At 39.4% G+C, this 11,062-nt stretch overlaps 1 long non-coding RNA gene across 1 annotated transcript; it reads left to right on the forward strand.

The window, feature by feature from the left end:
- The first annotated feature begins 572 nt into the window (after positions 1–572).
- LOC141627174 (uncharacterized) lies at positions 573–4,183 on the forward strand. The gene is made up of 6 exons (XR_012536730.1): positions 573–959; positions 2,571–2,726; positions 2,991–3,192; positions 3,429–3,501; positions 3,592–3,690; positions 3,867–4,183. It is a non-coding gene; the product is annotated as an uncharacterized LOC141627174 (long non-coding RNA).
- Positions 4,184–11,062: the final 6,879 nt, after the last annotated feature.

An 11,062-nucleotide genomic window follows, 5' to 3' on the forward strand; every position in this document is an offset into this window, starting at 1 on the left:
GAAAAAATTAACGCGCAAAAAAATAAAGCTCTACACATTCCATTCCACTACTAGGGCTGAGCAAAACCGGTTAACCGCTCCGGTTTTGCAAACCGGTTCGGTAACCGGTTTTAAAATTTGCCTTTTTTCCTAAACCGAATCCGCCCCGGATTAATCCGGTTAACCGCTTTTTTCTGAATTTAAAAACCGGATCCGAAAACCGGTTTATCCGCTCTGGTTTTCATAACCGGTTTCAAGAAAGACGCACAATAAAATGCATGGAAACACATAGAAAAATTAGGTTATCTGGTTTAAAACCTGGTCCCTGCTTTGAATTAACGTTAATTTTGACTTTTTAGTTTCTAAAAAAGAAACCGGTTTAAAAACCAGTCCCCGGTTTTAAATTTTCTACAACCGAATCCGCTCCGTTTTTATAGTAAAAAATACGGTTCGGTTAATGCACCGGAAAAAAAACCGAATATTCGAACTCCATAATTCGGTTTTCGGTTTAAAAAAACGGTTCGGACTTTTTTGCTCAGCCCTATCCACTACCAATCATCAGTATATTATAATAACCCTAACTCATCTCCCTCGTCACTTTTCCGTCTTAAAAAAAAAACTCTCCCTCACTTATCATCTTCTCATTTCGATCAACATCATCGGTTACCACTCACCTCACCGGCCATATCAACATAATTCAACCCCCACCCCACCCCGCCCCGCCAATTTCACGTATCTAATTTTCCCTCTTCTTTAATCGAAGCAACAATAATGGCGGCAGCTGCATCGTCTCCGTTTTTAAGGAGCAACGATTCCGAAACCACCTATGTCGCGGGTCTCCGCTCACTCTCCGTCGCCGGCGCCAACGTCAGATTCGTCGATATTACAGCAACACTCCGAAGCGACGACTAAGAATCTCCGCAGACCGAACAAGCCTAAGTGTAGCACTTGCGGGCCTGCGGCAACGTTGCTCGCTCTAGGTAACTTCTATAGTCTTCCTCGAATTGAAAGAATTAACGATTTTATATGTTGTACGCCTTTGTTTGTTTGAATTCTATGGAATACAATTCAATTAGTATCATTATTGATGAATTTGGGGGAAAGCAACTGAATTTTAGGGGAGAGTGAAACCCTAATTTTGATGAATTTGGGTTTAGATTTGGGTGAACCTTCTACTTACCCTTTTCGATTCTTTCCCTGCTTGATTTCATTTTGGACTGTGAAAATATAAGAGCTCACCTGAATTTGATTTGTATTGTTCCAGAACGATTATTCCACTGGTTAGTCTCAATATATGAATCTATTCCCTCAAGTAACTTGGTAGTTGCTGCAACATTATTTATCAATCATGAATGTTCAGGTTGGACTGGGATATCATTATTTATCCACCGATATGGTTAGTCTCAATATATGAATCTAAGCTTTCTGTGTACGTCAAGCTAAGTAAATTTTCTTATTGGCCCCTTAGCTCCTCTTTACTGAACAACCATTTTAACAAATACTCCATAGTAGAAATCAAGATGACAACTGAAACATAAGACTCCGTTTGTTTAATTTTTATTGCCCCATTTAGCTACCACTTTTTGGTTGGGGAATGGAGGGAAGGGACGAGGAGAGGAAAAGAGGGATCTAATTTGCCTTGTTGAGGAAAAAATTGAAATGGGGACAGGGAAGGGGGTAGGTGTCTAACCCGTTCTCCTGCGTCTTTCATAGATCCAGTCCTTTCGTGGTAGAGAAATTTTGACGGCAACCTTGGCCTGCTCTATTCCAAATCCATCTCCTTCATATTATTTGTGCTCTTCACCATCCCTTACTCTTTTACGGTTATACAAATCAGGGGAATATCGCTATCTGCCTATATTAAATCTTCCCTCCAAAGGTATTCAGACAAAGTCAAAGGATTTTTTTTGCGGTGGAATACTAAATTACTTGTGGTAGGTGGGAATGAACATTCATGATTGATAATGGCCAGAAAATGTTAGTAGAAAGTTTGATCGACGAGTTCAAACCCTTACTATGAGTTTTGATTTGAAGAATTGAAGCTTTTTGACTTATTTTAATATCATTATTTATCAAACAGTAATGGCTTTGTTCATTTCCTCCTGGCTCATACTTGCTGCTATATTTCTCTTTGGCAAATTGATTGTGTCTAGATTCAAATTCGCCAACATCAAAACAAAACTTCCTCCAGGTAATACAGGATGGCCAATAATTGGAGAAAGCATAGCTTTCGCATCCAACCCCGAAAAGTTCATACGTGATAGAATGACCAAACACTCCTCAGAAATTTTCAAGACATCAATAGCAGTAGAACCAATGGCAGTTCTCTGTGGCCCTGCTGGTAACAAGTTCCTTTTCTCGAGTGACGACAAATTGATGAAACCCTGTGGCGTTCTAGCACAATCTTCCTCGTTATTGTCAATGTTTAGTGTTACCTGTGATAAATATTCGAAAACGTTGTCTGAAATATTACAGGCAAGGGGACTCATGAGAGGAATCAATATTTATTTTGGTTTCATAGTGAATAAGTTTTTGTTTCACATCAATACTTTCTATTTTTTGTCTTTAATATATATTTTATGTGACATCAGAGAAACAAGTGTAGGCTGGACCTTGTGTTGGAGAGTCAAAGTGTGGCAGAACAGATTGGATACTGATGGAGGCTCATTGCCTGACACTCTTCAGGCAGGGACAAAAAATGGATGAGCAGATTTGAAGGGATGTGAGCCGAGAATGTGCAGATTAGGGTGAGTATGTAGCAGGCATTGCATTGTATTGATTAAGTCTGATAGCTGATGATTGTAGGCCTGTTGCAACGTCTTTCCATTCAGATTTTCTTTAGCTAATTTGTACAGCTTTTGATTATTGATTTATAATATATCTTACATTTCAGTATTTTTCCAAAAAAAAAAATGAAATTCTATTTGCTATTGTAGCTATTTAGTGGTTTGTTTTGCGTAAGATTTTAGATTAAGATCTTGCATCTTTCAGATTTTTTGTCGTTGATGCAGGTTCCTAAAGGGTTTTGTCTTTGGTGTGTCTTTGTCTTTGTCTTTGTGTTGTGTTGTGCTCACCGATCGTTAGTTGTTGTTGCGCTTCCTTTGGTGTTATCTTGATAGTCGTTGCTAGTTTTTATTGCTCGATCTTTGCTAGCTTCTTGTCACTTTGTTGTCATTGCCGCTTGCTTTTTCTTTGGTGGTGCCTATAGCCTAGGTAATTATTTCTTCTCGTTTATTCCTTTAATTGTATAATTATTTCTTGTAAATTGACATTGTTGAGCATAATCAAGTATATTGGTTCGATTCAATTGGGAATTCATTGCCTTTAACGTTGAGAACTTTAATTGGTATGTAAGTTCGACTTAATAGTTATTCTTGACATGCAAGATGTTCATTGAAAGAACATTTTTCAACTTGGTTGACAATTTTTTGTTGGAAACCTTATATTAGATCTATAAGAGCATACGGCTACACTGGTGGGTCAAGGAAGAGTTCTCAAGCACCGCAATGGGTGAAAGTTGATGTAAGTTATTGATATGCAATAGTAGACTCATTTATTAAGTTTAATTTACAAAGTGTGTTGGTTTAATTCGTCGTCATGTTGTTTTATTAGTGTGCTCGTCAGCGAGGTGCTATAAAATGCGGTTACTACATCATGAGGTACATGCTGGAAATCATCACTCGTCCTAATGAGACGACAACTGTCAATGAGGTCAGATTATCCCACTCGCAAATCTTGGTGTTGCCTTGCAAATTTTTTCCCCATACAATCCCATTATTATAGCTAGAATTGAACCATAAAGCTAGCTAAGACCTATTATATCTTTTATTATGTGTGTTATTATCTAATTAGAAACCTTTATGTGCATGATTTACAACTTTTTCCAGACAAAATGGCTTATTTAGAAGAAGAAATCAATGAGGTTTGGGACTTATGGGCGAACTATTTTTCTTAATGACAGTCATAGTAATGTGTTAGCTAGATTTGCAAACTATGTTTTGGACCTTTGTAGGTTGTTGAATTTGGACGGCATTTGTATAAACTATGTTTTGGTAAGGTCGTTGTAAGAAACTATGACGAACGACCTTTCTTGGTTGTTGAATTTGGACGGCGTTGTATGAATCTAAGTTTTGGTCGTTGTATGAAAGTATGACGAACGACCTTTGTTGGTTAGTTGTTGAATTGTGGATGGTGTTTTTTGTTATGAATGGCCTATGTTTTGATAAGCCAGATCTATGAATGGCCTGTTTTAGAATTAGCAATTCCAATTTTTTTTTAAAAAAATGGCACGAAAAAGGACATCGGTTTTATTAGTAGACGGATGTAAAATCATTTATAATACACATGAGGTTTAGGTAAAACACTGATGAATATAGGTACATAAAGACATCATAGTTCTATGTAAACTGATGTATATAACACTAAAAGACATCGGATTTGTAGATACCCGTATCCGTCGATATTGGAATTTACATAAAACCCGAAAAACACCCGATGATGATAGGACGACATGTATTATCGAGTTGACACTGCCAATTCTGGGACTCGTTTTACGATGTAGAATGGGATTTGTTGACGACCCTTTTGATTTAAATGAAATTTAATCAATTTAGTATTTTATATTTGAAATGGATTTATTTGTTTTCAAGATCATTTTAAAAGTTTTTGATGTTTTAACTTTTTATGATTTTAAAATAAATGAATTTATTTTATAGTTTGTTTTTAGATCTAATTGGAAAATTAGTTATTTGTTCACAATTTATTGAAAATAAATTAAAACTTGACTTTTTCAAAGAATTTCTAAAACCCGAGTTTTTAGTTCGATTTGAAAAATCGATTTCAAGTTTAAATCATTCATAATTCATTGTTTTAATTAATTTAAAAAATTGATTTTACGACGGTTCTTGCGACCTTCTTATACACGATTTGTGAGCTCGTTTTATGCTTGAATTGGGCTCGATTTTCGACGCACTTTTGGCCCAACTTCGTCTCCTCCAACCCGTGTTCAAATTCCAGCCAAATCCCACCACAAAACTCTGGCTTAGCCCTCCCAAATCACGTCCCAAACAGCCCAACACCACCTTCGCTGCTCTGTTTTGCAGCCCCAAACCCGACACCAAAACAGCCCCGTATTCGACTCCAATGCGACCCATATCTCACCTCACACCTAGCCCCCATATCAAGTTATAATTCCAAGCCCTTTCCCATGCAACCCACGTCCAAACTCCTTCACAAACCTCACGCAACAAGCAGCCCCCCTGTTTTCGTTCTCCAAACCCGAGCCCAATCAAACACTTCCAAACCCGCTCCAAACGGCTACCAAACCCGTGCCCATGACCACCCATCCACACTTGACTATCCTAACCATATTACCAAGAAAACACACCCTAAACCCTCGAAATGGACAGCAGCTATGCGAAACAGACCCAAGCTGTTGTTCACCCTTCGAAACCCTACTTTAACTCACTATAAATACCTCCCCTCTGCCATACATTCAATCCTCTAAGTTCTCTCCCCAAATCATACTGCAAATAACAACCATCAATCATCCAAAAAACCCTAAACTAAAGCCGTGACAGCCGCTTGAAAACAGGGACACAAATCTTGTTTTTGAGTTTCTGCCGTGGTCTTTGGCCTTGATTCTCGTGCTCAAATCTTATTAAAACTTCTGCTTTATTTCCATATTCACAAAATTCAGTCTTTCTAGTTTCCAAAACATCTTTCGGATTGAAAAATCGTTGAGAAACGAAGTCGTGGTGAGTGATTGAAAATCGCTGCTCGAGTCTGCCTTCTGAACGTGTTATTTCGTGTTTTCAATTTCAATTGTCTTCGTCGACGACGGCCCCTCGAGATAAAATCTACGATCGATTACGATCCAAGACGGTGTCAGCGATACATGTAGGTTGAGGGTGCATCAAATCCTCCCTCTTTCCCTTTTTATTTCGTTTTTTATTTGTTTCTTTTTATCGCTTATTTAATATATTATACATCGTCTAACATCGTTAACTATGAAACATTAGTATAGTATGAGTATGAGTTAAAGTGCTATTCCGAATACCCGCGTTGACTTGAGTTGGGAAAGAAATCCGCCAGATTGGTCGGTCGTATCCCCTTCTCATTTACATATCCTCGTATTTGGAATCGGACAGAATTAAATCGATCGAATTGACGTAGTATGTTATTTGTAGCTTTGTTTTAACTTTTATCTTTTCATTCATCGTAATAGTAGGCCACCTTTACACAATTCTTTCGACTAAATTAACGCCTCACTTTAATTCATTAATTCATTAGCCATCGTAGGATTAAAATAACATTATTGTAAATGAAATTTGCAACCTTTTAATTTTTAATTGAATTCATCTTCCCTTTCACTAATTTTCTCGCTAGAATGGAAGTGCGTGCTTAACACCTTTCCATTTGCACTCGTTAACAAATTAGAATTGCATTTAACCTAGTTCGTAATTATTTAATTCAATTTGTAATTAATTAACCTTTAATTTGTTTTATTTGTTTCTAATATTGTAAAAATTGTTTTTATTATTTTTTATGGTCCAAAATCTGTAAATTTAATTTATTGAATTTTTCCGTGATTTATTTTACTGATTTCGAAATTAAAAAGTAATTAACTTTGTTTTTCTAAAAAAAACCGTGATCTGCACGGGTCTGTCTGACTTCTGATCCGTGCACTGCACGGGTCTGCCAGTTTTTATTTCTTTTCTTCTTTTGTTTCTTTAATTGTTTATTATTCCTATTTTAATAAATATGGATGGGTGAATAATTTTAATAAGTTGGATTGAATTTAATTAATAAGTTATACCTAATTTATTTCAAGCCTTTGTATTTATTTATTTTAATTTAAGGGGGCGTTTGGTTGGGGGGAATAAGGAAAGGGAAAGAGAATAAAAATGGTTTATTCCTTTTGTTGTTGTTTGTTTGACACAAAGAAAGGGTAACCAATACCCCCCTACCCCCAAAACCATTCTCATCCTTACCCCTCCCCCCCTTGGGTAAGCCCATAACCCCATAATCCCTTCTTCCTCCTACTCTCTATTTCCACCACTCCCACCAACACCCACCACACCCTCTCACACCGTCAACCACTGCCACCTACACCCTACACCCACCACACCGACAAAACCACCACCAAGGACGCCGACACAACCACCACCAAATGACGCCGCTTTGTCCACGGTACCCTTCCATATCCTCAACCACTAAACACCACACCAACACCTTCAGTAATTCTCCCACCCCACCAACCACCACCAACACCTTCCTCGGCCACACCACTGCAACCGCCCGACGCCGGCCACACCAGATCTAGTGTTTTAAGGGGTGGGGGAGGGGTTTTCGAAGGGTTGTGGTGGATTTTTTAGAATGAATAAGGTGTTTAGGGTCGGGATTGTGGTGTTTGTTGAGGGCGTGAGACGCGGTGATTAGGTTCGCCGTGGGCGCCGCTACTTGTGGTGGTGTCGGTGTAGATAATGGTGGCAGGTAGTGGGTAATGGTGGTGGAGGTTGCCTTTTAATTCCCTTTTCCTCTAATTGTCAACCAAACACCCAATTATAATATGGGTGATCCCATTCATTTCCCTCTCTTACCCTTTCTTGATTTCATTCTCTTACCCTTTCCCATACCAAACGCCCCCTAATTAGTTTAATTCTAATCTAATTTGTTTACTAATTAATAAATCGGCTAACATCGTTAATCTATCTAACTTAGTTTTAGCCTTTTTGTTTACATTTGTTTTATTTGTTAAGTCATAATTGTTTAAGTTGTATTTTGTTAGTTTGTATTGTAATTTTTTATCATGTATATAGGTTTTATTTTAATTGAGTCAAAATGATTTCGATAGTTGTTGTAATTAGATCGAATTGTAATTTATTTTTCGTTGTGTCGGCATGAAATGCCTGGGTTGTAATAGGATAGATCCCAATGGCTCCCCTATTCCTCCTAAGCCGTGTTTGCGCATCTTTTATTTCAAATCAACCAACATGCTGAAACAACTTTGACAAAGTTAGTATTCATGCATTAAACGACATAGAAATTGTTGTCACATGTAAGGGTTTTAAAACGATGTTTGCATATCATATATCGTAGTAGCTACGACCTTGTTTGAAATCCAATACTTGACTTAGTAGAGGCCGTCATCGACGGGCGGGGTTAGCTGTCCTTATGGGCTTCCTAACACGTACCCTCACCCCTTACTCAAGATCTATGGTTTGTGGATCCGTCTAAATACCATTGGATTACGAGAGTCATTCAAATCGAGTGATATAGGGTACAAGTCTTTATCTTTAATCACTCGTAGTCGATTGGCTTTATGCTTTTCGATGAAAGGTGTAAAGTTGACTTGAACGGTTCCAAGTTCCCATAAAACTTGGTGGCGACTCTAATTTGTCTTAATTCGATTCGAAAGAACCTCGAGTCGATAATGCCCCTGTGGATCCCGCGAGCGTTGTCCACAGTTTGGCGACTCCGCTGGGGACAAGAGGACTAGTTACACTTTGTTTCTAGGGTCTTTTCCTCCGAGGTGAAACTTGAAAAGAAAGTATTGGAAAGTAAAACATTACTCGTAGTGCTACGATTCATGCATAAACCCTTAAGGACTTTTCCTGGGCCGTCCCAGCGCTTCTTTGTGATGCGTTGGGGGCGACGTCCTACTATGCCAGGTGCTTGCACATTGCTTGCTTCCACTCCGCCTCTTCGTGGTTCTTGGGGGTGAGTGTGCTCTTCTAGGTACTCTACCTAAAGGCCCTTGCCATACTAGACCCGAAAGGATGGAGGGTATAAACCTTCTTATAGAAGATTTGCCGAGACTGAGAAATGTCTAGGAGCATACATCCTTATAACATGAGAATGACAATGTGCAATGTGAATTTCCCGAGTCTTTTTCAAAAAATTCCATGTCAATTTCAAAACCGAACCTTTGAACAACTCACTTTCAAAAGCATGATTTTAAAAACCCGGAGTGCTGCCCAAATAGTACTAGATTTTTTTGGCCCAAAATGAGCTTTTATAGTTGGCATGCTGTCCATTTCAAATCTCATTTTCAAATCAATTCTTCGTTTTTCAAAATCAATCCAAAATGTTTCTCGAACCTTGACCGAGCATGAAGTGCGTTGAGTCGTGTCCAAGTCCTGGCCGTATTGGGCTAGGTGTGTTTTGTCCCAAGTGTCTAGAACACGACCTTGTTGGGTCACCCAATCTCACCTCTTGGGATTCGAGTCATGTTGGTCGACCATTTGGTCCAAGATAGTCCACAGAAACGTCCAAGCTAGGCCATTTTGGACGTTTCACTTGAACCTATGGGCTATGTTGGTCCAATCGCGAGTTTAGTCACACCAAGTCTATGTCAAATTGGGTCTAAGACCAAAGTCATGAGTCTTTATGTCAAGGACTCTCCATAAATGAACTAGACTTGTTCATTTTAAGGTTTGAGTCGAGTCATAATGTTGTCAGTCTCATTGGATTTTCGAATCTGGGTCGAGTCGATGTCTAAATCCAACCGTGAGTCGAACCATTTGGTTAGCTCAGTCTTAAGTCGAATCTTGGTTTGAGTCAAGTTGGAGTCATGTCCTTAAGTGTGCAGGGGCTCTTACATTTGAATATTGACTCAGTTCGGGGTTTTCTTGTAAAAAGGCCGCCAAAAACCCGACTTCAAGCAATGGAAGATGCTGTTAACAAACTCACTGAGGCTGGGAACCTCATGAGAGCCAGAATGGATGTGATCGAATCAAAGCTTGGTGAATATTCCTCTTCATCTACCCCACCTCTGACTGATCTAGAGAAACGGTTCAAATTCATCGAGGACCGTCTGAAACTCTCCCAGGGAAAGAACATCCACTATGAAAACGCTAGAGCTTATGCCCCAGTTCAGGATAAGTTGCCCACAAACATGGTACTCACTGATATCCCAAAGTTTAAGGGCACAGAAGATCCAGTCCACCATGTCAAGGCCTATAAGGGGTACTTAGCTTAGCATTGAAGGGAGTACCTGCTGATATGCTCTCTGAAAATTTCGCCCAATCTCTGGATGAACACCCGAAGGCGTGGTTCTATAATCTGGACCTCAAGAACTTCCCCACTTTCGAAGATATTACAGTGGAGTTCTGTAAGCACTATGCTGATAATGTCGAGAATCAGACCAATATAAGGACGTTAGAGGTTATGACCCAGAAAGATAAAGAAGACTTTACCGATTTCCTTGCAAGATGGCGCGCTGAAAGCGTGAAACTAGCCAAGAAGCCCGACGAAGTTGAAATGGTGGATAAGTACGTAAAGAATCTACGACCTGTTTACCGCAATGCTCTGAAATACCAGAATTTTGGCTCTTTCAAAGAATTGATAAGAATCGGGATAAAGGTAGAAGATGATGTCATAAAGGCAGAGGTTGAAAAGCCGAAAGGGTACCAAGGGGCCTCGTCATCTAAGACAAAAGCACCAGCAACGTCCCACTTTGTTGAAACTGTCAATCTCTTAGAAGGGCAGTAAAAAAGACCTCCGCGCCAAGCTCCGAGGGCATTCACCGATATCGGGTGCACTTATACACATGCTCTCCAAAGGCTGATGGCCCAAGGAAAGCTAAATCTTATTGGTCCAACTCCGGACCCTCCTGCTGATCAACAAGGTAAATGGTATAAACCAAATGCCTATTGTGCCTTTCATCAAGGGAAAGGCCATGATACTGAAAGGTGTTATCGACTGAAACACAAAATTCAAGACATGATTGAGAGTGGAACACTCCCGATCCCAACTGTTAAACCAATAACATCACCAATCCATTTGGCGATCACGCTAACTTTGTTTCTGTTGAAGACAATGTCGATTACTCCCATCTTTTCCGCCCATGTCACTTGAAATGGGTGTTTATCGGGAAAATATTTTTGGATTGCTCTGAATTCTTGCCAAACCCGAAGAATGAAATTCAAGTCGGGAGTCTTGCTCTAGAATGTACTCCTCTTATTAACGAAGTTAACAAAAGACAATTCGATTCACCAACCTTCATCACTGGCGTAGATCCTCAGAGGACTACCTCGGGATGGAGGCAGACCATCATAGGGATCAAGGACCAGAGCCGAGC

Source organism: Silene latifolia, chromosome Y (assembly GCF_048544455.1).
Source record: "Silene latifolia isolate original U9 population chromosome Y, ASM4854445v1, whole genome shotgun sequence".
Lineage (NCBI taxonomy): Eukaryota > Viridiplantae > Streptophyta > Magnoliopsida > Caryophyllales > Caryophyllaceae > Silene > Silene latifolia.